This window comes from Pleurodeles waltl, chromosome 8, assembly GCF_031143425.1.
Source record: "Pleurodeles waltl isolate 20211129_DDA chromosome 8, aPleWal1.hap1.20221129, whole genome shotgun sequence".
NCBI lineage: Eukaryota > Metazoa > Chordata > Amphibia > Caudata > Salamandridae > Pleurodeles > Pleurodeles waltl.
This window is the reverse complement of record NC_090447.1, coordinates 563,676,611-563,703,459: the sequence shown is the minus strand read 5'-3', so window position 1 is coordinate 563,703,459 and position 26,849 is coordinate 563,676,611.

The window sequence follows — 26,849 nt, the reverse complement described above, 5'->3', positions numbered from 1 at the left end:
GGGCCCATTGAAAACAGTGGTATACACCCTTTTAATGCCTGCTCTGTGCAGGCGTTAAAAATAGCTTCTAAAAATGGTGCAGCAGAATCTCTTAGATTCCACTGCGCCTTTTTTGCGGTCCCCCTAATGGGGGAACGCCCAACTTGCATACATTATGTCTGGCGCAGGCATAATGTGCGCAAGGGGTCACAAAGTGGCGCAATGCATGCATTACTCCACTTTGTATGTAAATATGACGCTGCAAATTTGGCCTCGTTGGGCCACATTAGTGTCATTAAAAAATGGCGTTAATGTGGCGCAAGGAGGTGTTAGGCCCTTTTAAATCTGGGCCTTTAATTTATTTTTTTAAGTGATAGCTTGACATTATTCCTTACAAACCATGGACGGCGCCAAGAAACATCTGTGGAGTGGAGGGCACTTTACAATGGCTGGCTGCCACGAACCTCTGCTCCTGCAGGCATGTGGAATACACAATCTTAAATGGTAAAACAAATTAGGCCATCATTAAAGCTAGTATCTGTGAAACGAGCAATAAAAGAGTGCACCATATTGGTAATTATAAGGAAGGATAATTTGATAACACGGGGGTAATTTTGAAAATTTGTGTTTAACTGCAAGGCATTACTGAGCCCTCTGCAGCAGGCAACCTATGTCAGAACAAGCTGGACCTCCATAAATCAGTAGTCTTGCTGCCCTGTGGCAACCGGGCCGTCAATCAAAAGCTCTTGATAACATAACCAGTTCAGGCTCTGCTGTCAGAAATTTGACATTTTATGTACCTCTAAATAAGGTGGGAATACTGGGATTCGGCAAAGACACCCAATAAATTACTGCATGTCGCGTGTACTATCACTCCCTAAGTGCCCCTCGTCTATCAGCCCCCACCCTCGGGCATCGGAAACTCAGTTTATCCCTCAAAGGAAACAAGGAACTTGCCTGTGGTTATGGACTGCAGTCTCTCCATTGTACTGCAAATAAATAACCTAACCACAACTGCCTTTTAGACCATGTAAAGTCCACATCTCACCTATCCACGTCCAGGTTTCTCTCACATGGAATGTGCAACTGCTGCATTAATCCTGAAATAGCAGAAATGTTTGGAAAGTCTCTTATGCCATAGTATTTATTTATAGGTTAGAAAATGCATCCAGTTAACAGAGAATTATGAGTTTGAAATGTCGTTTAATTAAACGCTAACATCCATGGTGGTATTTGCGTTTTATTGAATGTTGGCCAAACTAAAGTGATGTAATCATGTATTTTAGATTCTGCTCTAACTGAATATACGAAACAATATTGCATTTCTAAAGATTTATATTTTAAATATGTATGCAAACGTAAAAAATCTGTAGTAGTGCATCATACTTATTGAAATGTGTCAGCAACAACATTTTGAATTAATGTAATATGAACACTAATGAACCACAGTTATGATAAAATTACAATTTGCATAATGAGATTAATGTTTTATTTGGATATAAATGTATTATTTAATCTTTTGCATTCGTTTAAATGAGACCTAATTTAATTTCATGACTGTGGAGAAATTGCAATGTCATTCTGCTTAACATGGACGTTTTTCAGATTTCTTTCCCATGAGAAGCTAATTGATAGTAGAATAATGCATTGTTTGACATAGAAAGATGTGTAGTTTCGGCCTTTAAACAATAACGTCCTGCACTATGGACTAAAACTTTAAACATATGTTGCAACCTTGCATTGAAACGAGCTGAGAAATGGTGTTCTCATGACACCTGAAAAAGGATGGCAATGTAACTGTTCGAGTCATGTGATCGATTTCTATTGTATGGTATCCCTTTCAACATAATGTGGACTGACCAATTTGGTAAATCGGATTAATGTGGTCCTTTTGATATAATGATGGACATTTGAATTTGAGTCAGAGTTCCCGAGAGAACTTCCTCTGATTCTGAAAGCTGATGAAGAATCCCATATGTTGAGCCCCTTGGAGAGATATATTCCTCTCTGTCTTTGCCTCTTGAGATTTCTTGATAATTTCCCTTGTGCCGAATCAGAGGACTCCTGACCGAGCTTCTGACATGCTGATGCTTTCACTTTTTACCTATCTTTTATCCACCTTAGTTAGTTATTTGATGACCGAGCTTATTTGTTTCCAAATTACTTTGTCCTTTTTGTGCTTTTTATCTTTTGACTGCATGTGTTCGTCCCCACACATGTCTTCCTAATTTGATTAGCAGTAGGGTTCACCCTCTATTGCTCAGCTCTCTGACTTTGTGACTTGAAGTTATTTAGAAATGAACAACATTTATTCTCTAAATTGCAGACTCTGTTGCTTATGTTTTGTAAGATCTTTTCTGAAAGCCTTGTAATTCTGATGTTCTTTTGTTTGCATTTATTTCGCCTCCTTGGGCAACCCTGGGTGATTCTTTATTTTTATAATCTTGACCATAGATTTGTCTATATGACTTTGACCTTGAATTTGTGATAAATCCCTAAACCTGATTCCTGAATGTATGTGTGGCCACATCGTTCATACTGTAAAATTTGTTTGGTTTGGATTTGAAATTGAGCAATGGTTCTACAGCACCCTTTGCTGGGTCCAATAATCCTTTTACCTCAGTGAGCAGTTGATTGCTCTGAAGGAGGAATGATGCTATAGCAGTAATGGTAGCAGAATGATGGTTCGACCCAATCAATTTTTTCAGCGTTAGGGAGAATAGGACTGCCTATGCGATTACCCGATCCAAATCATGTTTGCCCTCAATTTAGTCCCATGGTCTGTTTTAAAGGATGATGAAGTTCCAGGGTCGTGCCTCCAAGTAACAAATGCATGAGTATAAATAAGGTTTGCGCTTGTATTGCTTTTGACTTCAACATTGATGTTGTGAAGTGTATTGCAGAGTGGTTCTACTAGAAGTGCTTGTCACTCTTTTTGCTCAAAACATGTCTGAAGTTGTTGCTGTTGTTGTTGATCGGTCCATTGTGGGCTAAAATCCCGGAATAACGCACAAGTGTATGAAGTCACTTGGTTAATTCATTGTCTGCAGTGAGGTGCTTGTCATTGTATGTCATTGACAGTATCACTATCTTTTTCTTGAGTAATTGTGTGTTGTTAGTTGGCATTAGGTGAATCCTGCGTACATATGGAGGAACTGCATAAACCAGGGTGAGAATTGCTGGTTAAAATTTCACTGGTTGTGAGATTGTGAAACCTACAGCTGGAAAGTGAATCGCCATAAACTTTTGAAGTGTTTGAGTTCCTATCCATAGTGTGCAGACAGGCTGTTGATTTTTGCTCTCATTATTTTTGCATTTAGGTAAGTGTAAATGATTGTGTGAGAGACAATTGTGAAGTGATTGCAGTGCTGAGAGATGTGAGAGTGAACTCAGTTTATGCTGTGCTCGTATAGGTTGGTTGGTGTGAAGTCCCACTGGTATTGATGGACAGTGCGATGCTGCTATTAGTTGAAAACAGCAAGAGCAAGGGATTTTGCTATTAAAGTTACTTCCTGAGTTGATCAAAAGTACTGTGATTAATCTGAGTGAAAATGAAATTTTTCAAAGCATTTAAAAGTGTGCCAAGAGGAGATGTGTTTATTCCATTTTAGAGAGGGTATAGAAACACCTCCAGTAGGAACTTGAGGTATTGTCAGGACTCCAGGCGGAGCATTCCTTCAGGTCACAGAACATCTCCCTATGGATGTAGTGTCCTGAAGCAGAGGAGCAGATAAAGGCCTATACCCGGAATGAACAGCTATAGAGTAAAGCACAGGAACAGGATAGTGAAAGCAAAGCAAACTTAGTGTGAACAAAGAGGGAATGGATCAATAATGGACAAACACATTAGGTTACCACTGAGGTTGTACACAGGTAAAGCTCAGAACTTTCCAGCAACAGGGCACATCAATGCCTCTGTACAGATTACTCTTCCAGCTATTCACCCAACAAGCCCCATAGAAAGGAGGCAGCAGAAGTGATTCTATCTCTGGACCCTTAGGGCAGAAACAAAGATTATACTTACATACACAAGTCAATCCCTGTTGGGTCCAGCTGGAAACACAGTGACAATTCCTGGAAAATAGCAATGGCAAAGTGTCACAGATAAAGCACTTAAGACTCAATACAAAACAAGACAAAGCAAAGGGCAGGTATTGCCTCCAGGAACCAGGAGCCAACCCCTGTACAAAAGAAAACACTTATACACAAGTGAGGACTAATAGTACCCTTACCAGACACAGTAGCCAAGAGAAAAATAGAGAGCAAGAGCTAGAAAGAGCCTAAGAAATGAAGCTAAAAGTCAGGAGCAAACCACAACTGAAGAACAGGCAAATATACACTGGATTTCCAGGAAACTGTAACGAGCAAGAGACTAACTACAAGAGAACTAGAAACTGCAATAATCACAGAGAAAGAGAACAGAAACTAGGGGCCAAGTCTAAGACACAGAAGACAAATTACAGACGCTGAGGTAGAAGCAAAGGAATAAGTAAAGGCAAAATAATACCAGGAACAGAAGAAACAAACTAGGAAGCAAAGCATTAACTGCCTCTGGCTAAAGCAAGCAGGAGCAGGACTGGAAAACAGGGCACAGGCTCTGGCTGAAGCAAGGCAGGAACAGGACTGGAAAACAAGCCAACAAGAGGTCCGGTACAAAGAGGAACAAAATTCAATGCACGAACAGGGAGCTTAAAGAAATGGAAGTTGATAAACAGTTCCAGACAGCAGCAAGCCCAAGGCAGAGTCTCACGGCTGGGCTGCACAAGAGTGGTTACAGGTTTTTGTAATTTCAGTCTCTCACAAGTCCTGGAGGAGAGAATCTAGTACAAAGGAACAGTAGGACTATTCCCACAGGAAACAATGGACAGCAGATCCTGTTCTTACAGACTAGTAGGCAGTGTATTATGGGACCTGAAGTCAATAGAAGCAAATGTAGGTTTTCAATAGCCTACAATATTAAAATGGGAAGCAAGCAGGAGTGAGAAAGGGACCCTGGATGAGGGTTAATTGTGATTCCCAGGCTGCAGATAGAGTGAAGTGTCCCCCAGAGATGGAATGACAGAGTCGTAACAAGTATATTGTGTCATCCAATAAAGGTTTTTACGCATGTACAAAGCTTAAACAATGGTGCAAAATAACTGAAAAAGAATGTCCATTAGAATTTCCCTGATTTGGAACCTTTAATTTGAGAATTTTAGAGAATTTGAGTCAAATATTGTATAAAATGACACCGCCTCCAAGACCCATTAAATTTGATGCCTGTTAGACTTAGCATCATGGGCATGGTCTCCCCTAACTTTTTGCCTCTACTTCCCAGGTTATTTCTGTGTGCTGTACTCTGTTTTTGATGTTTTTGTTTGCTCTGGATGCTTTTACCACTGCTGACCAGGGATAAAGTGTAAGTGTTCCCTGTATAAATTGGATGTGTACATTGGCTATCCATGATTGGCATATTTGATTTACCAGTAAGTCCCTGGTAAAGTGCACTAGAGGTGCCCAAGGCCTGTAAATCAAATGCTACTAGTGGGCCTGCAGCACTGGTTGTGCCACCCACATTAGTAGCCCTGAAAACATGGCTTAGACCTGCCACTGCAGTGTCTGTGAGTGCAGTTTTAAACTGCCAATTCGACTTGGCAAGTGTACCCACTTGCCAGGTCTAAACCTTCCCTTTTTCTACATTAACACATCCCTAAGGTAGGCCCTAGGTAGCCCCATGGGCAGGGTGTAATATATGTTAAAGGTGGGACATGTACTTATGTGTTTTACATGTCCAGACAGTGAAATACTGCCAAATTTGGTTTTCACTGTTGCAAGGCCTATCTCTCTCATAGGTTAACAGTGGGCTGTCTTTAAATAAGATTAAAGCGCAGATTCCCTTTGGGAGCATGTGGACTTTGGGGTCTCTGAACTCGCAATGTAAAAATACATCTTTTAGTGAAGGTGGTTTTTAGATTGTGTGTTTGAAAATGCCACTTTTAGAAAGTAGGTATTTTCTTCCTTAAACCATTCTGTGACTCTGCCTGTTTGTGGATCGCCTGTCTGGGTCAGTTTGACAGTTGGGCTGTTTCCACCTCTCCTCTAGACAGTGACACAAAGGGAGCTGGGGTGTAGCCTGCATATCCTGATGGGCCATCTGGGCTGAGGGTAAGGGAGGAGTGGTCACTTACACCTGAAGGGGCTGTGCCTGCCCTCACACAATGCAGACTTTAAACCCCTGGTGTGTGTCTGGGGCCTGGCCTGGGCAAGGCAGGATCTTACAAACAAGAGAGATTTTTCTTTGAAGTAGGCCTACTTCAAAGGCAGAAAGGGGTATAACAAGAGGACCCAAAATCCCTGAAAATCAGATTACTTCTGGAACCAAGAGGAACCTCTGCCAAGGAGAAGAGCTGGAGAAGCCGGATGAGGAGAACTGCCCCTTTGGCTGTGACTGTGCTTTGCTGGGTTGGCCTGCAGTAGCTGCTTCTGCCTGAGTGAGGACAAAGGCTGACTTTTGTGTGACTTCCCACTAGTGAAAAATCTCCAAGGGCTTGAATTGAGCTTGCCTTCTGTTGTTGAAGTCTCAGGGACAAAAAAGTGTTCAGTCTGCCAGCACTTGGGCTTTCTTCTGAGAGTCCTGCCTGCCAAGTGGTGCTCTAACCTGTCTCTGGGCCCTTGAAAGGTGCAGCTAGTAGAAAAGGACAGAAATCCATGCAAAAACCGCCATGCGGGGAAACTTTCGACGCACCACCTGCTTTGCAGTTGAAAAACGATGCGCTGCCGGCCTGACGGCTAAAATCGACACTCCACCTGTATTATGGCTGGGAGATCGACGCAACGTGGCTGGAAAAATGAAGGGCAACATCCGCAGCGGCTGCTGTTAATGACGCAAGCCCCCACACAGCGCTGTTTCTTGACACTGTGCAACCGGATTTTGACACAACATCGCTGGGCACGGAAAATCAACACAAAGCCTGACTGGACCCGAGGTTCACGTCCGGATCGATGCATCGCTCTCTTGCAGGAGAGAAAAAAACAACGTACGCCGACCCGACCGGAGGAGCAATGACGCACGGTCTTGCTTGCAAGTGAGAAATCAACACATTGCTGGCCTTTTTCGATGCACACTCACCAGTGCAGCCTTACTTTGACACTACCCAGGTACATTTGTATGCTAACAACATTCTCACTGTTTTCTAAAGGATTTAAGACTCTTTTGCTTTTTTAATTCATATCTTGACTTATGTATGTTGGATTTTTGCCGTTTTGGTCTTGTTTTGTTTAGATAAATATTATCTATTTTTCTGAACCTGTGTTGTGTCATTTTGTAGTGTTTTCCCTCAGTTACTGTGTGTGTTGGTACAAATACTTTACACCTTGCTTCTGAAGTTAAGACTGCCTGCTTGTGCCAAGCTACCAAGGGGGTGAGCAGGGGTTAACTGAGAGTGATTCTCCTTTACCCTGACTAGAGTGAGGGTCCTTGCTTAGACAGGGGGTGACCTGACTGCCAACCAAGGACCCCATTTCTAAAAATGTTTTAACAATGCCCTTCATATTTGAGAACTTATTGCCCGAAACAGAATGTCAAACAAATATGAACATAGGATGCAGGAAGCAATAAAAACACTTGCAGAAGCTAGATGTGAAGTAGAGCAGAAAATGTGTAGAGCAGATGTTTTCGATGGTGTTAGGATGTTTCCGGCTATTTCAGTTAAAGAAGGTGAAAGTACAAAACCTAAGATGAGGAAAAAGACAGGAAAGGCAGAACAGACAGGAGAATCTGAGGATAAAAAGTAGTTATGTGTGACAGTGATTCTGAAGATGTGTTTGTAAATCAGACCTTACTGGATCACCCACCACCATATCTGGCGGTTGAGTCAGCCCGTGAATTGAACCAGTCCAAAGTGTAATCCGAATGTCCCAACTGCTCCAGTCGCACAAATCAGTACACCTGTACCTTAATCAGCATCAGTGCCTGTAGTGAATACATCCTTTCAGAATATTAATCCAGTTCAGTCCGTATCTACTCCAGTTGTAAATCAAGTTGTGTCAGAATATAACACGTATTAAATGATGCAGACACCTCAAATAAATCTGCCTCTACAAAATTGTGTTCTGAAGTAGTCTGTGACCATGTTTAGCCCAGCTCTGACAACGCAAAATGTTACCCCGAGTCAAACAAGACAGAGCTTTAATACAGTAATGACCAGACAAAGTATAGGAATGACACTTCCATGGAATTCAACAAATCATATAAGTCCAGAAGCTTTAACAGTTCCTCTGGCTATTGATCCTTCTGTTCCACTGTATGCCCCTGTTAGACATGGAAATAATGCACGCCCGTGGGTTTCCAGACAATTTCCGATATGCCAACTCCATCTACTGGAATGTTGCAATTAGGTGCACAGCCTTCAGAATCTTCAAATAATCGTAAAACAGAAAGAAACATTTTTTTCATTAGACCTTTAAAACTGACGCAAGGTGCAGAGCAGAGCCCTAGGTTAAATCAAAGAGGACCAATTGTCGGTGTATAATTATTTTCAGTAACCACACCTTGTTTCATGCATAGACCAGATCAGATCCCGCATGTAACTTACAGTGCTCCGTCGAGATTAATATCATGCAATATGCTAGAAAGTATGGCAAACTTCCAGACCCCAACTCAACAGAGTTTAGTTTCAGCAAGAGCTGAAGTAGCACAAAATAATAACATGAGTTTGAGACATTTTACTGCACAACAGTTGACTGAACCGTTAGGTAATTTGAGTCCTCAAGGTACAACAAGTAATACACACTACAATACAGGACAGAAGAAATGCCTGAGAGAGAAAGATCATTAAGGGGCATATTCACAAGCCCCTTATGCCTCCTTGCGTCACACTAGCTTAATTATTTGTATACTAATGTGGCATTGAAGAGGGAATTTCCTTGCGCCATATTTACAAAGTGGCCCAATGCATACAATGCACCACTTTGAAAACCTTTGTGCCACATTATGCCTGCACCAGGTAAAAATGATCCCCATTGGAGAAATGTCATGTAGCAGTTATGTACATGTAACATGGAGTAGAGGTGATATTTTATCATTCATAAATGGTTACCTGAGATTGAGAGAGAAGCCTGTGGAGTAGTTGAAGCAGACAGAGAGATATGTGAAGCTTTCAAAATGCCTGTGGGAGGATTTGAATATGTTGTTTAACAATGTGCTCCAACTGATTTGTGGAATGAGTGCAAAGTTCATGTTGGTTAGCCTGACAGTGAACCTCCGAGAGACCCCATTACTGGTGCACCACCTGAAGAGGTGATGATGAAATACCACAAGGTGATTCAATGTTTGAAGAATAAAGTGTTCTGAAAGATATTAATTGGGATACAATTGGTAGGACTTCTCAAGAGCCTAGAGAGTTGATTCATACTGTCGTGTAGGCTCTCATTATTTTAATGAGACTACTGGATTTGAGCGGCAGAATCACGTGCACTGTGGGGGACTTAGTCTAACCCACTACAGGTGACACCTGTCAGCCTAATCCGGGTTTTGCTCCGGGTAACTAGCAGTGCCTCATCTCCACCCAAGAGCACGGATGATTGGGCAGCCGAGCGCATGACACAATTGATTCCTCAGGGAAAACGTGGTCACTCAGATCACATCCGTTTCTCTCATTTACATTAGTCTCACTTATACAAGGGCAATCAGAGGCAGTATATGTTTCGATAAGGTTTTAATGAAGCAACTGCATTAAAGATAATAAAGCATGTACTGCAATAACCAGGACGATGAAGCATGACAGGATTAAAATTGTGACAAGGAGGGTAAAGCATAAAAATAACGCTACCATATTGTCACTAGAGTCATTAAAATAATTCCTACCTAAGCTATATTAGAGCACAGCATGTTAACATCTGATTCTCTCCTTCATGTTCCCCTGGGAAGACATCATCCCTCATACCTGAGCAAGAGGCCTGTCGTCTACATAAGCAGCTGAGGCGAAGCGTTCTGCAATCAGCATACAGTCATGGTCATCTGGCTGGAATCTCCCTATAACATGTATGGGACAGAGAAGTATTTTTATAATAAAACAACTGATATTCTGAGAAAATGTCCCTATGTAAGGATGTGTATGTTTCTATGAACGTTGCTGTTTACCGGCAACCTATCTTACTGCAACCTTGAGAAAAGCACAGAGTGAAATAAATGTCTTGTTTAAGAATGCAGTGCTGACCTAGGCAAAGAACAGCTAGAGTGAAATAAAACAGGACCGCAAATGTGGCTATTGTTAAAATAATAAATTAAGCTGAATAAAATATATCAGGGTTAAAGTGCACAGTGGCAGGCCTAGTTCTCTAAAATAACGTGTATGGAGCTATAGCTAAAATGGCTTCACAACACCCTCCCCTTGCCGGTTCAAAGGTGGTGAAAATCCTAATTATATATAAAAGCTTCTAAAATTTAACCTAAGGCATATATTTAAGAATGTCAATAATGACAAGTGAAAAAAGACACTTGAGCATATGTAAAAGGACAATTTAAAATGCTAACTGTGGTGTAAAAAGGCAGAATTCCAAGAATCACAGTCGTTTTGAAAGTTGCCAATCGAATCCGGGATAATTAAAGACTGGAAATCTTCCACTTCAGCAGATGGTAAAGTAGGAAGCTCATTGCCAAGGAAAACCAAGGAGCATTTGTCTTCCAAAGCCTGAGCTCCAGCAAAGGCAACAGCATTCCGTGGTGTGCCCAACAATGAGTTTAGAGCTACATCCTCCATGAAGGGCAACTCATAAGCAGCTTCCTGTAGCAAATGCACCCTTAACGCGCATGTCTGGTAATGAGCCCTCAGCGAGAACATCAACAGATCAGCGTCTAATAAAAACAAGCGCTGCATAGAAAGATAAACTTGCAGTGAATGTTCGAACGAGCACCAGAGGCACCGAAACACAGGCTGCACACAATACAAAACCAGTCTGAATGACAGAGACCTGTCACACTCCAAGTGTTCCAGGAGTGTTGCTCCAAAGTACTGCATCATGCGTTCACGACACAGCTGCTCTGATGGGAGTGCTTTCAGTCCTCCTTGTTGCGGCAGGACAGGGATTGCTCAGAAAAAGTAGCAATAGCAAGATGCTACCTATTATTGCCAAAGTTATCGGAAATCCCCCAAAAATACTGGAAAATATTGAGTGGATTTCTGATGGTATTAAACCGAATATAGAGGAGAAGGTGTAAGTGAAACCAGAACCAGCAGCCTTAAAGAAATATGCAAATCCAGTAGTAGTGGATGCATTAAATATTTGTCCCATGAGCTCACCAAAGTGTCTCGGAAAGTTAGTACTTAAAAGGGACTGTATCTCTGCTGATGACCTTACCACCTGAAGCGCATAGGTCTTGCGTGCAGATGTGAGTGCCACATATTTTTAAAACAATAAAGCCTTAAGTCTGCTCAACTTGTCAAAATTCACCTTTGAAGTAGCGATATGGGGCCAAATCTCAACTACGTCCTTCTGTCTTGTGGGAGAAAAAAGTATGTTTCCTCAGCATGTAACAATCTTAGAGACCAAAACAACATAAACTAATCCGGCTCACATCCCACAACAGTTTTCACTATTGAGGAGAACATAGCTGCCATTTGAGAGCACCTCCAATGCAGGTCTGATCAAGGGGACTGGAACTCCCTTCAGATAACAAGCCAAATTCGTTGCAGAAGCATTACATGCTTCTTGCAAGGACAGCTGTTTATAAACCATTGAATGGCTAACAGAAGGCTTGCATTCACTACCACTAAGAAAAACCTCTTTCATGCCACTGAGACATTTGTACGAGAAGGGCAGCTCCCACACCTCATGGATGTAACTATCTTCTAGTCTTTCACATCTGCCTGCTGGAATGTGTTTTAAGCAGGATGTGAATTGGAGTGTTGAAATAGGCAGATTAATGACTACTCAGCAGATGGCATTGGAGCCACAGCAAAAGGCAACTTTTCTAACTTTTCGATATTTAACATGACATAAGTCGCTTCTTTCTTAGCCATTAGTTGTTGTTGTTGCGTTAAATTAAATGTGGAAAATATGTCCCATGCGATAATGTGTTGCCAGGGAACACGACCTGCCTTCAATTTTTGAAGTGTCCAACCCAACTGCATAATGGACCTTAGTTGGCTCTGTCCATGGTGTAAAAAAGACATATCACTTTGTATTATGTCTATTGCAGAAGAAACAATGTTGTTTAAGGTGTATATCTAGTCGGACAGGGTATTAATCCTATTAGCTACAAAAGCTAATGCCTCCTGTAAGTTTTCCTGATCTATTTGCCTTAACCGGGCAGCAGCTTCTTGTTGAGAAAGCTTCCAAATTTTATTATAGACTGCGTATAAAAGTGCTTTCTGCGTTGTTTTCTGGGGCCTAACAGGAAGTCCTGTAAGTCAGTGTCATTGGACAGGAGACTGAGGTGTTCTCTAACAGCATCAAGTGAGGAACTCTTCAACCATTGGTGGTATAGTTTTTCTACACTGTATATTGCTACTATTCCCGCATTTTCGGATGACACATAGCGAAAATACGGTCTATTTGTTCTAAAATCCCCTGTGGAATTTATAAAACGTTTATGACACCCATTGGTATCTATTGGCCACAAAAACCACCCTCCAGGACGTGACAGTGAAGCATTAAACATGCCGTTCTGGACTCATTCATCGAGCTGATCTTCAGTTGTATTTATATACCTTTGCCATTTGTAAAATTTTGCAGGGGCAGGAATACTGGGCGAATTCTTATCCTTAATCTTTGCTAAACCTGAGCAGCATGTCTGCTGCACAGTTTTATTTAAAAATATCGTTTGAACAGGTATCAGGCATGCTCTAAATAAAGCTTCCTTTCCCCTTATTTGCCAATTTTTCGTTCCCCACACACTTTTTAAGTCAATCGACTTCAGCCAATATTCATTGCCTTCTACAGCCAACCGGGAAACAAAGGAATCTGAATAAATTAATTTCTTATGTGTCAATAATATATGTACATTTTCCATCAGTGGCAATTTGAAATAATATGACACAGCATTTTTAACATTGTGCCAGAAAAATATGCAAACTTTTCAGAATCAGTTTTTGAACTCCCTTGTGGTGGAGTTGTACAATGTTCCCATTGTGTGTAATTAAAATTAGTCTTTGGGGGTTCTTGCTCTGTGAATGAAATGGTGTCCATTATAATTATAGCAAGTATATCACCATAATTCTCTTTAGATTGATAAAAATCTTCACTTTCAAATAAAGTAAAATACTGCAATTCAGTCATCATAGAATCAACTGTTTTCACATCACAGTCATCAGAAACAACTCTGGGTATTATTATATAGTTCATTGAAAGTTTAAACACATATGGAATTTGAATGACCTCTGTAGGGCTGTATATATCAAATGTGACTTATCTCAAACAATCCCATCAGGAATTGGTATAGCGGAAATGTTCATGAAAGACAAGTCTCTGCGGACCTTGTGAGAAGAAAAATTGGGTTTTAGGACCTCATCCACCAGTTCGACTGTTGATCTTTCAGGAAGAAAATGACCATGTATTAATAGAAAGAATGTTATGACAAAGCCAATCCAAAAGAGGAAAGCTAATACAGTCAAGGAAAGCCACAGATAGTTCCATGGAAGAATAAAGTAATTTGTTTTAAGCCAGTTTATCAGCTTACGTGTTTTTGGCAAATGAATCAGAGAAAGGAAGTGTGGTTCATGTCGGCAAAATATCCAGAAGCAGTTTGTGCAAAAACTGGAGCCGTATTTGTAGGAGGAGAACTGGTAGGGGTCTCCAGTGGTAGTTCATAGTAAATGACGCCATTCGTCTGTGTTGAAGTTGTGTCAAATCGATCAGTAATTTCAGTTTTGTTTGTTGTAACAGATGTTAGTGGAACTATTGCAAGATCATTTTCCACCCTCCTCAAGCTCGGTGAGGTGTCAGCGTTGCTGCTCAAAACTTGTAGAGGGACGTCTTGACCAGTAGTGAGAGGGATTCGGGGACTACTGGCTGCTCCTCTTGGTCTGCTGTGCAGGATCGACCACATGGTGTAACTTGACATTGTCAATAGATACAAAGCGATTTGCTTTAGCACTGGCCAACGGTGGTAGAATGACAATACTGGTACCGTGTATTCCCAAGACTAGGACCGGTGCACAATAAGAAGGACTGAACTCCTTTTTCACAGCACCTTTTTCACGTACTAGATCCCCAACATTTGGAACCCAGCTGGTGGATGGTATTGGTACATCCTTAATCCCTGTGGAGGAGCTCTGGCAGACGCGTGGTCATCACAGAACTGTTGTAATCTCTGCAAGATAGTGACATGTTCATTTATGTCAAAAGTTGTTTCTGCCGCCTTCAAGCCAGGACCATCAAGATCTGGAACATATATTTAAGTTCCAAACAGGCACTCTTATGAAGTGCTCTCTGGACTCCATACTGGTGATTAAGCCAACTACGACCCGTACCTAAAATTCTGGATGTTGAGGACTGCTTTAGATCACGGTTTCATCGCTCCATGACACTATTTCCCATGGGATCAAATGGAGACGAGTAATGGAGTTGGACCCCTAACGAAGCCAAGGCGTCCCTGAATGCCCTTGAGGCAAAAGCAGGGCCCTGGTCCGAGTGGAAAGCCGCAACCGCATATGTGCCGATAAAGACATGCAAATCTTTAATAACAGTCTGAGTGTCAGCCGAGCATTGTGGCCACACCCATAGAAATCTGGAGCAAGAGTCGACAGCGACCAAAATGTATTTGTAGGCACTGTCCGGTGTTATGGGACCACAGTTGTCCAAGTACACACATTCTAGAGGTTGTAGGAAATTAGGAGGGGATGTCTGCGGCGGACATTTGATGGTGGAACCCTTAATTAGTTGGTAGATGTCACAACAAAAGACATACTGCTTGGCCTGTTTGTATAGACCTGGCCACCAATAATGTGCTTGCAATAATGCTTTTGTAGCTGCCACACCCGCATGGGAAGATACAACCCCCTCATGCGCTGCTTTAATCAACTCTGATGTCATGTCTTTGTTGGGAATTACTCGAAATCCCACACATGGTATCTTTACTTCGGTGTCAAGGAAGCCTCCCATTCGGTCGCAATATTTAGCAGGAAATGCTTTTGGATAGGGCGTGCCTTCAGCCGTGGCTCCAAGACAGCCCAAATGTCATTGTCCGGTTTTGTTCCAGAACAGGTTACTGCAGCCCCTAGCTACTTCTGATTTGGCTGCTTCCTCTACCAGTGTATTTCCAGCAACGTGTATTCCAACATGCTGGTGTCCAAGCCGTTACTGAAGGTTCGACCGCCAGAGGACACACAACTTTAAAAGGCACCTTATATTTAGGTATTAGACTGACATTGGACTTCTACAGATACTTCTCATAAATGGAGACGTTTAATTACAGATTTTTCGCGATGAAACAATGAGTTTTGGACTCATATTATTAACCTCAAATAAAGAATAGCAAATAAGAAATATTCAAAGCCTTGATAAAGTCCCATGTTGGGACGAAACACGTGTCGGCTGAATCTGGATGAACCGGACAATTCTTTTCTCTATTGGATGAAGACAATTCTTTCTGCTTCCATATCACCAGAGTGGACAATCTCTGTCCCTGTGATCAATTTACTGGACTTTGTATGGAAATGCTAAGGGACTAACTACTCTTCTGTTGATTTGAATATATATTTGTTCAATTTCTGTTGAAACATTTTTTTTCACATATGGACAGGGTATTTGGTATGGAATTACAGTTGTATTGTCAAGTTTGAAAACAACAATTTTTCTTATTATATACTAAATGCAATGACTTTGATTTATCAATTAAAACTTCTTCTTTAACTTTTTAACTATCTATTTTTGTACTGATACCACTTTTTGTAGGAATTTATATTACGTTTCTCTTACACAACTTATTGAGTTATGACCTTTTTACAATTGATAACAGAGGGTTATTACTTTCTATGTGTGCTCCATTCTCATCTTTTCACAAATTTGTATGCACAACATGGATGTTTGATCCACTACTTTCCCCCCACAGAAGTCTGTGTTTGATGGTGTTGCCTTTAGAATCTCTGAACCCATTCTGGCACCAGTAACGCGGTATTCATTAAAGGACTGGACACAGTAATATGAATCACAGACAATCAGTGTTAGCTGTGCAGGAACCATGTGTTTCATTACCATCACCAGAGCCTTTAGCTCTGCTAGTTGTACTGTGCAATCCCCTAGTGTTTGAGTGAATGTATGTTGGGACAAAATGTATTATCCTCCAAGTAGCCACTTACGACTGCACAAGCAGCAGACTATTGATGTTTTGTGCCTATTGCTGGTTGTGCTGAGCCATCGGTGTACATGACTCTTTGATATTGATCAACTAACAGTGTATTTGCCAGAACTGGGTATTTTAGTTCATATTGAAAAAATTCCTGAGTTTGTAACTTTGGGTAGAAAATGTAGTCAACATCAGTGGTTGTCAAAGACGTTGCCCGTTGAATCCATTGTGAATGTAATGCTTTAGCATTTGGAACGCTGGCTTTGTTAAGAGCCTCAAGGGCTGGAATTGGAGATACAACAATAATGTGTTTCCCCTGGGCTAGTGGTCTTTCTTTAATGACAGCCACCTGAACAGTAGTGAGAATTTCTTCAGTAGAAGCAAAGCGTTATTCTGCTGCTGACTACAAATGTGATTTGTATGCAATCTCGACTGCCTCACCCTCATTGAAAGTTACATAGGTGAAACCAATGGCACCAGCAATTACTCTGATGACCGGATGTTTTTTGTTGTCCCTTGTGTGTAAATGTTGTACTGCAAGCATGTCTGTTTGCAAAGCTCTGAGGATGCGTGTGTGTTCGACTGTCCAGAATTGACTTGAAAAGTCAAGACGTATCAAGTCATAGGGGGTCATTCTGACCGTGGCGGTAAATACCGCCAGGGCGGAGGTTGGCGGTAGCACCGCCAACAGGCTGGCGGTGCTCCGCCGGGCATTCTGACCGCGGAGGTACAGCCGCGGCCAGAAGCGGAAAGCCGGCGGTGTACCGCCGACTTTCCGCTGCCCATGGGAATCCGCCATGGCGGCGCAGCTTGCTGCGCCGCCATGGGGATTCTGACACCCCATACCGCCATCCTGTTCCTGGCGGTTCGCCCGCCAGGAACAGGATGGCGGTATGGGGTGCCGTGGGGCCCCTGGGGGCCCCTGCAGTGCCCATGCCAATGGCATGGGCACTGCAGGGGCCCCCGTAAGAGGGCCCCACAAAGAATTTCAGTGTCTGCTTTGCAGACACTGAAATTCGCGACGGGTGCAACTGCACCCGTCGCACCTTCCCACTCCGCCGGCTCCATTCTGAGCCGGCGTCCTCGTGGGAAGGGTGTTTCCCGCTGGGCTGGTGGGCGGACTTTCGGCGGTCGCCCGCCAGCCCAGTGGGAAACCCAGAATGACCACTGCGGTCTTTTGACCGCGGTACGGTCTTCTGGCGGTTCCCGCTTGGCGGGCGGCTACCGCCGCCCGCCAAGCTTAGAGTCAGGGCCATAGAAAGGTTTTATGTGTGATGCATCATCTGGAATGTAAGTTCTGCCAAAATTTAGGAAACCCAATAGGGATTGGAGTTTTTAATTGTATTTTGAGGTTGTAATCGTGCGCAATTTTCTAAGAATTGTGGCGCTAGGCTCTTTCCTTCACTTAATAGCTTGTATCCCCGAAAAGGAGGCTAAGGAAGGCTATTTTTGATTTTTTTTAAATTGAATTTGTAGTCAAACTCGGCAAATCCTACCACAATGTGGGCTACCCATCTTAGATGTTGCAGTAATTCATCATCCGTGAGATAAATATCGTCTACATAAGACAATGCATCAGGGTCAATGTCATGCAATATTGAAGTCACGCGAGCCGCGAACAGTCCTGGACTGTTCCTGTACCCCTGGGGTAAACGACAGAACTTTTTCAGGGTGCCTAGTACGCTGAAACTTGTTAAGTCTCTACTCTCAGGTGCTATATTTTGGCAGAAGAAACCATTGGAAATGTCCAGCATTGTTTTGTATTTTTTGCGCACCTTGTTGTTCATGAGTGCTGTGCTATATCAATCAATCAAGAAATTTGTATAGCGCGCAACTCACCCGGAGGGTCTCAAGGCGCTATATGAGTTTTGTATAGCATATTTGCAGATCGCGGGGCAGGTGGCGGTGCAGGTGGTGGTGCTTGCAGTGCTGACCATGGTACAGGTTGCTGGCCTGTCTGGGGAAATGGTGGTCACCAGCCCATCACCAGGAGGCTTCGTGCCCTGAGGTGACTTGCCCTTGCTTTTGTGGCCCTTCCCCACCTTGGTAGTCGCTGCTGGGACCTCTTCACCGTCCTCTTTGTGTTTGGATGAGGCCTTGCTGGGTGGGTGGTGTGACTTTTCCCAGGTTTATGCCGGCCCCTTCTTAACCTTGGCAGGTGGCGCAATTGGGTGGTCCTTACCATCTGTAGGTGGCACACTGGCAGCCCTGACGGGTGCTCCCTTCGATCCTCCCGGACTTGCAGGGTCCACAGCAGATGCCGATTTGGTTGCTGAGGTGCTGGCCTGAGATCGAGACCACCTGGCCATAGGGGAAGGATGGGGGGGAGGTGTAGGGGGGGGACGTGTAGGGACGAGGTCAACGTTAGCTAGGAAAAGTTTTTGGGACACACTGGGATGGGAAGATGGAGGGGGTGTGGGAGTGGAGGAAGAGGTGGTGGTTGTAGGAGCTGATTTTGGGTGAAGGTGCATGGGCTGGAGGCTGTTGTGAAGTGGATGGGTGTTGAGTGGGTATGTGCCTGCGTTTGTGTACTTTGGGAGGAGGACTCACAGACACACTGGGAGAGGACACAGTGGACGTGTGAATGGTTGTGGGGGTGGTGATTGCTCGTGAGGGGTGTGTTGTGGTGCATGTGCTGGTGATGGAGGCAGTGGCTGATGATGTAGTGCATGCAGGTGTGAGTGGAGACGATACTGGGAGGGAGGTGGAGGAAGAGGAGGAGGGGGACACAGTGGAGGCAGTGGTTGTTGGTATGTGTGCATGGGTATGGTGCTTGTGTGAGTGCCTTTGTGATGATGTGTGGTGCTCCTGTTTTCCTGAGCCACTTTTGTGTGTTGATGTGTGTGCATGCTAGTCTGAAGGTGTGCTTGGGATAGGCTGAGGCAGAGGGGATTGTGTAGGAAAGTACCATCTTGCCTGGCATGTTACCCCCATATTTCACTGTATATATGCTGTTTTAGTGTATGTGTCACTGGGACCCTGCCAGCCAGGGCCCCAGTGCTCATAAGTGTGCCCTGTATGTGTTCCCTGTGTGATGACTAACTGTCTCACTGAGGCTCTGCTAACCAGAACCTCAGTGGTTATGCTCTCTATGCTTTCCAAATTGTCATTAACAGGATAGTGACCAATTTCACCAATTCACATTGGCATACTGGAACACCCTTATAATTTCCTAGTATATGGTACTGAGTTACCCAGGGTATTGGGGTTCCAGAAGATCCCTATGGGCTGCAGCATTTCTTTTGCCCCCCATAGGGAGATCTGACAATTCTTACACAGGCATGCCAGTGCAGCCTGAGTGAAATAACGTCCACGTTACTTCACAGCCATTTACCACTGCACTTAAGTAACTTATAAGTCACCTTTATGTCTAACCTTCACCTGGTGAAGGCTGGGTGCAAAGTTACTTAGTGTGAGGGCACCCTGGCACTAGCCAAGGTGCCCCCACATCATTCAGGGCAAATTCCCCAGACTTTGTGAGTGCGGGGACACCATTACTCGCCTGCACTGTACATAGGTCTCTACCTATGTACAGCGTCACAATGGTAAATCCGAACATGGCCATGTAATATGTCTAGGATCATGGAATTGTCCCCCCAATGCCATTCTGGCATTGGGGGGACAATTTAATGATCCCCCGGGTCTCTAGCACAGAACCCGGGTACTGCCAAACTGCCTTTCCCGGGGTTTCACTGCAGCTGCTGCTGCTGCCAACCCCTCAGACAGGTTTCTGCCCTCCTGGGGTCCAGCCAGGCCTGGCCCAGGAAGGCAGAACAGAGGACTTCCTTAGAGAGAGGGTGTTACACCCTCTCCCTTTGGAAATAGGTGTCAGGGCTGGGGAGGAGTAGCCTCCCCCAGCCTCTGTAAATGCTTTGATGGGCACAGATGCTGCCCATCTCTGCATAAGCCAGTCTACACCGGTTTAGGGATCCCCCAGCCCTGCTCTGGTGCGAAACTGGACAAAGGAAAGGGGAGTGACCACTCCCCTGACCTGCACCTCCCATGGGAGGTGCCCAGAGCTCCTCCAGTGTGCCCCTGACCTCTGCCATCTTGGAAACAGAGGTGTTGCTGGCACACTGGACTGCTCTGAGGGGCCAGTGCCAGCAGGTGACATCAGAGACTCCTTCTGATAGGCTCTTACCTTTCTTACTAGAATATCCTCCCTCCTAGGTAGCCAAACCTCCTTTTCTGGCTATTTAGGGTCTCTGCTTTGGGGAATTCCTCAGATACCGAATGCAAGAGCTCACCAGAGTTCCTCTGCATCTCCCTCTTCACCTTTTGCCAAAGGATCGACCGCTGACTGCTTAGGACGCCTGCAAAACCGCAACAAAGTAGCAAAGACGACTACTGCAACCTTGTATCGCTTCATCCTGCCGGCTTTCTCGCCTGTTTCCTGGTGGTGCATGCTCTGGGGGTAGCCTGCCTCCTTTCTGCACCAGGAGCTCTGAAGAAATCTCCCGTGGGTCGACGGAATCTTTCCCCTGCAACCGCAGGCAACAAAAGACTGCAACACCGGTCCTCTGGGTCCCCTCACAGCAAGACGAGCGTGGTCCCTGGAACTCAGCAACTCTGTCCAAGTGACTCCCACAGTCCTGTGACTCTTCAGTCCAAGTTTGGTGGAAGTAAGTCCTTGCCTCCCCACGCTAGATTGCATTGCTGGGTACTATGTGATTTGCAGCTGCTCCGGCTCCTGTGCACTCTTCCAGGATTTTCTTTCTGCACAGCCAAGCCTGGGTCCCCGATACTCTAACCTGCAGTGCACAACCTTCTGAGTTGTCCTCCGGCGTCGTGGGACTCCCTTTTCTGACTTCGGGTGGACTCCGGTTCACTCCTCTTCCAAGTGCCTGTTCTGGTACTTCTGCAGGTGCTGCCTGCTTTTGTGAGGGCTCTCTGACTTGCTGGGCGTCCCTTCTGTCTCCTCATCCAAGTGGCGACAACCTGGTTCCTCCTAGGCCACAGCAGCATCCAAAAACCCTAACTGTGACCCTTGCAGCTAGCAAGGCTTGTTTGCGATCTTTCTGCGTGGGAACACCTCTGCAAGCTTCTTCATGACGTGGGACATCCATCCTCCAAAGGGGAAGTTCCTAGTCCTCTTCGTTCTTGCAGAACAGCAAGCTTCTTCCAACAGGTGGCAGCTTCCTTGCACCCTCAGCTGGCATTTCCTGGGCTCCTGCCCACTCTCGACACTGTCGCGACTCTTGGACTTGGTCCCCTTGTCTTACAGGTACTCAGGTCCGGAAATACACTGTTGTTGCATTGCTGGTGTTTGTTTTCCTTGCAGAATCCCCCTATCACGACTTCTGTGCTCTCTGGAGGTTGTAGGTGCACTTTACACCTACCTTACAGGGTCTTGGGGTGGGCTATTTTTCTAACCCTCACTGTTTTCTTACAGTCCCAGCGACCCTCTACAAGCTCACATAGGTTTGGGGTCCACTCGTGGTTCGCATTCCACTTTTGGAGTATATGGTTTGTGTTGCCCCTATACCTATGTGCTCCTATTGCAATCTATTGTAACTTTACACTGCTTGCATTACTTCCTTTTGCTATTACTGCATATTTTTGGTATTGTGTACATATATCTTGTGTATATTTGGCATCCTCATACTGAGGGTACTCACTGAGATACTTTTGGCATATTGTCATTAAAAAAAAGTACCTTTATTTTTAGTATATATGTGTATTGTGTTTTCTCATGATATTGTGCATATGACACCAGTGGTATAGTAGGAGCTTTGCATGTCTCCTAGTTCAGCCTAAGCTGCTCTGCTATAGCTACCTTCTATCAGCCTAAGCTGCTAGAAACACCTCTTCTACACTAATAAGGGATAACTGGACCTGGCACAAGGTGTAAGTACCTCTGGTACCCACTGCAAGCCAGGCCAGCCTCCTACATTGGTTGTGCAGCGGTGGGATAAGTACTTGTAACCACTTACCACTTTGTCATTTTGTACTTTTCAAAAGAGAATAATATACAAAACAAGTTCAGTGTATGTACACCTAACCAAAAAGTTTTGTTTTTCTTCTCTTACACTATCTGCTAAGTGCTGAAAAGTACTTCTAAACTTTCAAAAAGTTTGAAAACGTTTTTTTCCTGTTCTTTAAAAAGTCCTGAAACTTTTTCTCTCTTCTCACTGTCCCTAAACCTTCTTCTATCATGTCTGATGTAGGAACTTCTCTTAAAATGGTCAATACAACATATGACAATCTTAACTTTAAGAGCCTAAGGAGTCTCTGCATTGATAGAGGTTTAGTGGTAGGAAAGAACCCTTCTAGAGAATTTCTATCTAACATGCTCATTGAGAATGATAAGGCCCAGGGTGGGTCTTCATCAGAAAGGTTAGTAGATAGCTCACACTCTGACCCAGGGGAGACCCTTGTGGGAGGGGTACAGGGTTCTCTTCCAAACCTGCCCCCTAGCAGACCTCATAGCAATGCTGGTAGTAATAGAAGCTCCCATCATAGTAGGGAAGTTTTTGTCCCTGAAGGCCAGGTTGTTAGAGTGCTAGCTGTCAGGGACAGGTCTCCCTCTGTTCATTCCAATATTTCTTCTGTGTCAAAACATTCCCAACCCACCCACCCTGATGACAAAATGTTAGAAAGGGAACTCAACAAGTTGAGAGTGGAAGAGACCAGGCTGAAGCTTAAACAGCAACAGCTGGCTCTAGACAGGGAATCCCTAGACTTAGAGAAGGAAAGACAGAGGTTGGGGTTTGGACCCCATGGTGGCAGCAGCAGTATTCCTGATAGCAATCCTGTGAGAGAGCATGATTCCAGGAATCTGCATAAGATAGTTCCCCCTTACAAGGAGGGGGATGACATTAACAAGTGGTTTGCTGCCCTTGAGAGGGCCTGTATGGTACAGGGGGCCCCTCAAAGGCAGTGGGCTGCTATCCTATGGCTATCTTTCAATAAAAGGGTAGGGATAGGCTCCTTACTGTTAGAGAAAGTGATGCCAATAATTTTGCAGTTTTGAAGGATGCACTCTTGGATGGATTTGGCTTAACCACTGAACAATACAGGATTAAGTTCAGAGAAACCAGAAAAGAGTCCTCACAAGACTGGGTAGACTTTGTTGACTATTCAGTGAAGGCCTTGGAGGGGTGGTTACATGGCAGTAAGGTTTCTGACTATGAAAGCCTGTACAATCTAATCCTGAGAGAGCATATTCTGAATAATTGTGTGTCTGACTTGTTACACCAATATCTAGTGGACTCAGATCTGACCTCTCCCCAAGAATTGGGAAAGAAGGCAGACAAATGGATCAGAACAAGAGTGAACAGAAAAGTTCATACAGGGGGTGACAAGGATGGCAAGAAGAAGGATGGTAAGTCTTCAGACAAGGGTGGGGACAAAAAGTAAAGATGCTGAGTCTTCATCAGGCCCACAAAAACACTCTGGTGGGGGTGGTGGGTCCAAATCCTCTTCAAATCAAGTTAAAAAGCCTTGGTGTTATTTCTGTAAAGTAAAAGGCCATTGGACAACTGATGCCAGTTGTCCAAAGAAAAACACCAAACCTCCCACTACCACAACCCCTACTGCAACCTCTAGTGCCCCTAGTAATAGCAGTGGTGGTGGGAGCAAACCTACTAATAGCCAATCCAAAGGAGTAGCTGGGCTCACTTTTGGTAATTTAGTTGGGGTTGGTCTTGTTAGGGAGACCACAGAGGCTGTGCTAGTCTCTGAAGGTGCCATTGATTTGGCCACCTTGGTTGATTGTCCCCTTAATATGGATAAGTACAAGCAACTTCCCCTAATCAATGGTGTTGAGGTTCAGGCCTACAGGGACACAGGTGCCAGTGTTACCATGGTAATAGAGAAACTGGTACACCCTGAACAACACCTACTTGGTCACCAGTACCAAGTGACTGACGCTCATAACAACACTCTTAGCCACCCCATGGCTGTTGTGAATCTCAACTGGGGGGCGGGGGGAGTTACTGGTTCAAAGAAAGTTGTGGTTGCCTCAGACTTACTTGTAGACTGTCTACTAGGGAATGATTTAGAGACATCAGCTTGGGCAGAAGTGGAGTTGGAGGCTCATGCAGCAATGCTGGGCATTCCTGGGCATATTTTTGCTTTAACAAGGGCTCTGGCCAAAAAGCAAAAAGGACAGGGTGACTTGGATCCTGGAACAATGGACCAAGTGCTCCCTAAAGCTAGGGTTAGTAAGGGTAAATCCCCACCCACTATCCCTCCCTCTACAGATGATTCTACTTCTGAGGAAGAAGAATTTTCTCTCCGTGCAGAACCTTCACCAGATGAGCTGGCAGCAGACACTGCTGAGCTTTTGGGTGGAGGGGGGCTTGCCAGGGAAGAGCTGATTGTGGCACAGCAGCACTGTCCCACATTAGAGGGTCTCAGACAGCAAGCTGTCAAACAGCAAAATAGGGATGTCAGTGAATCACATAGAGTTTACTGGGAGGACAACCTCTTGTACACAGAGGCAAGGGACCCAAAACCTGGAGCAGCCAGGAGATTGGTCATTCCCCTGCAGTACAGAGAGTTCCTCCTAACTCTGGCACATGACATTCCTTTGGCTGGACATTTGGGTCAGATTAAAACATGGGAAAGGCTTGTCCCCCTGTTTCACTGGCCTAGGATGTTAGAGGACACAAAAGACTTTTGTAAATCTTGCGTGACCTGCCAAGCCACTTGCAAGACTGGTGGCACTCCAAAGGCTCCCCTTATTCCACTGCCTGTGGTTGGGGTTCCCTTTGAAAGGGTAGGGGTTGACATAGTTGGCCCCCTTGACCCTCCTACTGCTTCAGGCAATAGGTTTATCTTGGTGGTAGTGGACCATGCAACAAGATATCCTGAAGCAATTCCTCTAAGGACCACTACAGAACCTGCAGTGGCAAAAGCCCTCCTGGGAATCTTTTCCAGGGTGGGTTTCCCAAAAGAGGTGGTATCAGACAGGGGTAGCAACTTTATGTCTGCATACTTGAAGGCCATGTGGAAGGAATGTGGTGTACCATACAAATTCACCACACCATATCATCCACAAACAAATGGATTGGTAGAGAGGTTTAATAAAACTCTCAAAGGTATGATAATGGGACTCCCTGAAAAACTCAGGAGGAGATGGGATGTCCTGTTACCTTGCCTCCTTTTTGCTTACAGGGAGGTACCCCAGAAAGGAGTGGGCTTCAGCCCTTTGAACTCCTATTTGGGCACCCTGTAAGAGGTCCTGTAATACTTGTGAAGGAGGGTTGGGAACAACCTTTAAAAGCTCCTAACCAAGATATAGTGGACTATGTACTTGGCCTAAGATCCAGAATGGCGGAGTACATGAAAAAGGCCAGTAAAAACCTTCAGGCCAGCGAAGAGCTCCAAAAGCAATGGCATGACCAGAAGGCTGTTCTGATTCAGTACCAACCAGGACAGAAGGTGTGGGTATTGGAGCCTGTGGCCCCAAGAGCACTCCAAGACAAATGGAGTGGACCCCATCTCATTGTTGAAAAGAAGGGCGAGGTCACCTACTTGGTTGACCTAGGCACTGCCAGGAGTCCCCTTAGGGTGCTCCATGTCAACCGCCTAAAATCCTACTATGACAGGGCTGATCTCACCCTGCTCATGGCAACAGATGAAGGACAGGAAGAAGAGAGTGACCCTCTCCCTGATCTCTTCTCTTCCACTGAAGATGATGCTTTAGTGGAAGGTGTAGTGTTGGCAGACTGTCTTACTGCTGAGCAAAAAGACAACTGCATAAATCTCCTAGGTCAGTTTTCTGAACTCTTTTCAACTGTGCCAGGCACCACATCTTGGTGTGAACACACAATTGATACTGGAGACAGTTTGCCTGTCAAAAGTAAAATTTATAGGCAGCCTGACCATGTCAGAGACTGCATAAAGCAAGAAGTTCAGAACATGCTTGACTTAGGAGTGGTTGAACATTCTGAAAGCCCATGGGCCTCTCCTGTGGTGCTTGTACCAAAGCCTCACTCAAAAGATGGAAAAAGGGAGATGAGGTTTTGTGTAGACTACAGAGGTCTCAACCAGGTAACAAAAACTGATGCTCACCCTATACCCAGGGCAGATGAGCCCATAGATACACTGGCATCTGCCAAGTATCTAAGCACCTTTGATTTGACTGCAGGGTATTGGCAGATCAAATTATCAGAGGATGCTAAAGCAAAAACTGCATTTTCGACTATTGGAGGGCACTACCAATTCACAGTAATGCCCTTTGGTTTGAAAAATGCACCTGCCACTTGTCAGAGGTTGGTGAATACAGTCCTGCAAGGGATGGAGGCTTTTAGTGCAGCATATCTAGATGATATAGCTGTCTTTAGCTCCACCTGGGATGATCACCTGGTCCACCTGTGGAAAGTTTTGGAGGCCCTGCAAAAGGCAGGCCTCACTATCAAGGCTTCAAAGTGCCAGATAGGGCAGGGGAAAGTGGTTTATCTGGGACACCTGGTAGGTGGAGAACAGATTGCACCACTTCAGGGGGAAATCCAAACAATCATAGATTGGGTTGCCCCTACAACACAGACCCAGGTGAGAGCCTTCCTAGGCCTCACTGGGTATTACAGGAGATTCATTAAAAACTATGGCTCCATTGCAGCCCCACTTAATGATCTCACTTCCAAGAAAATGCCTAAAA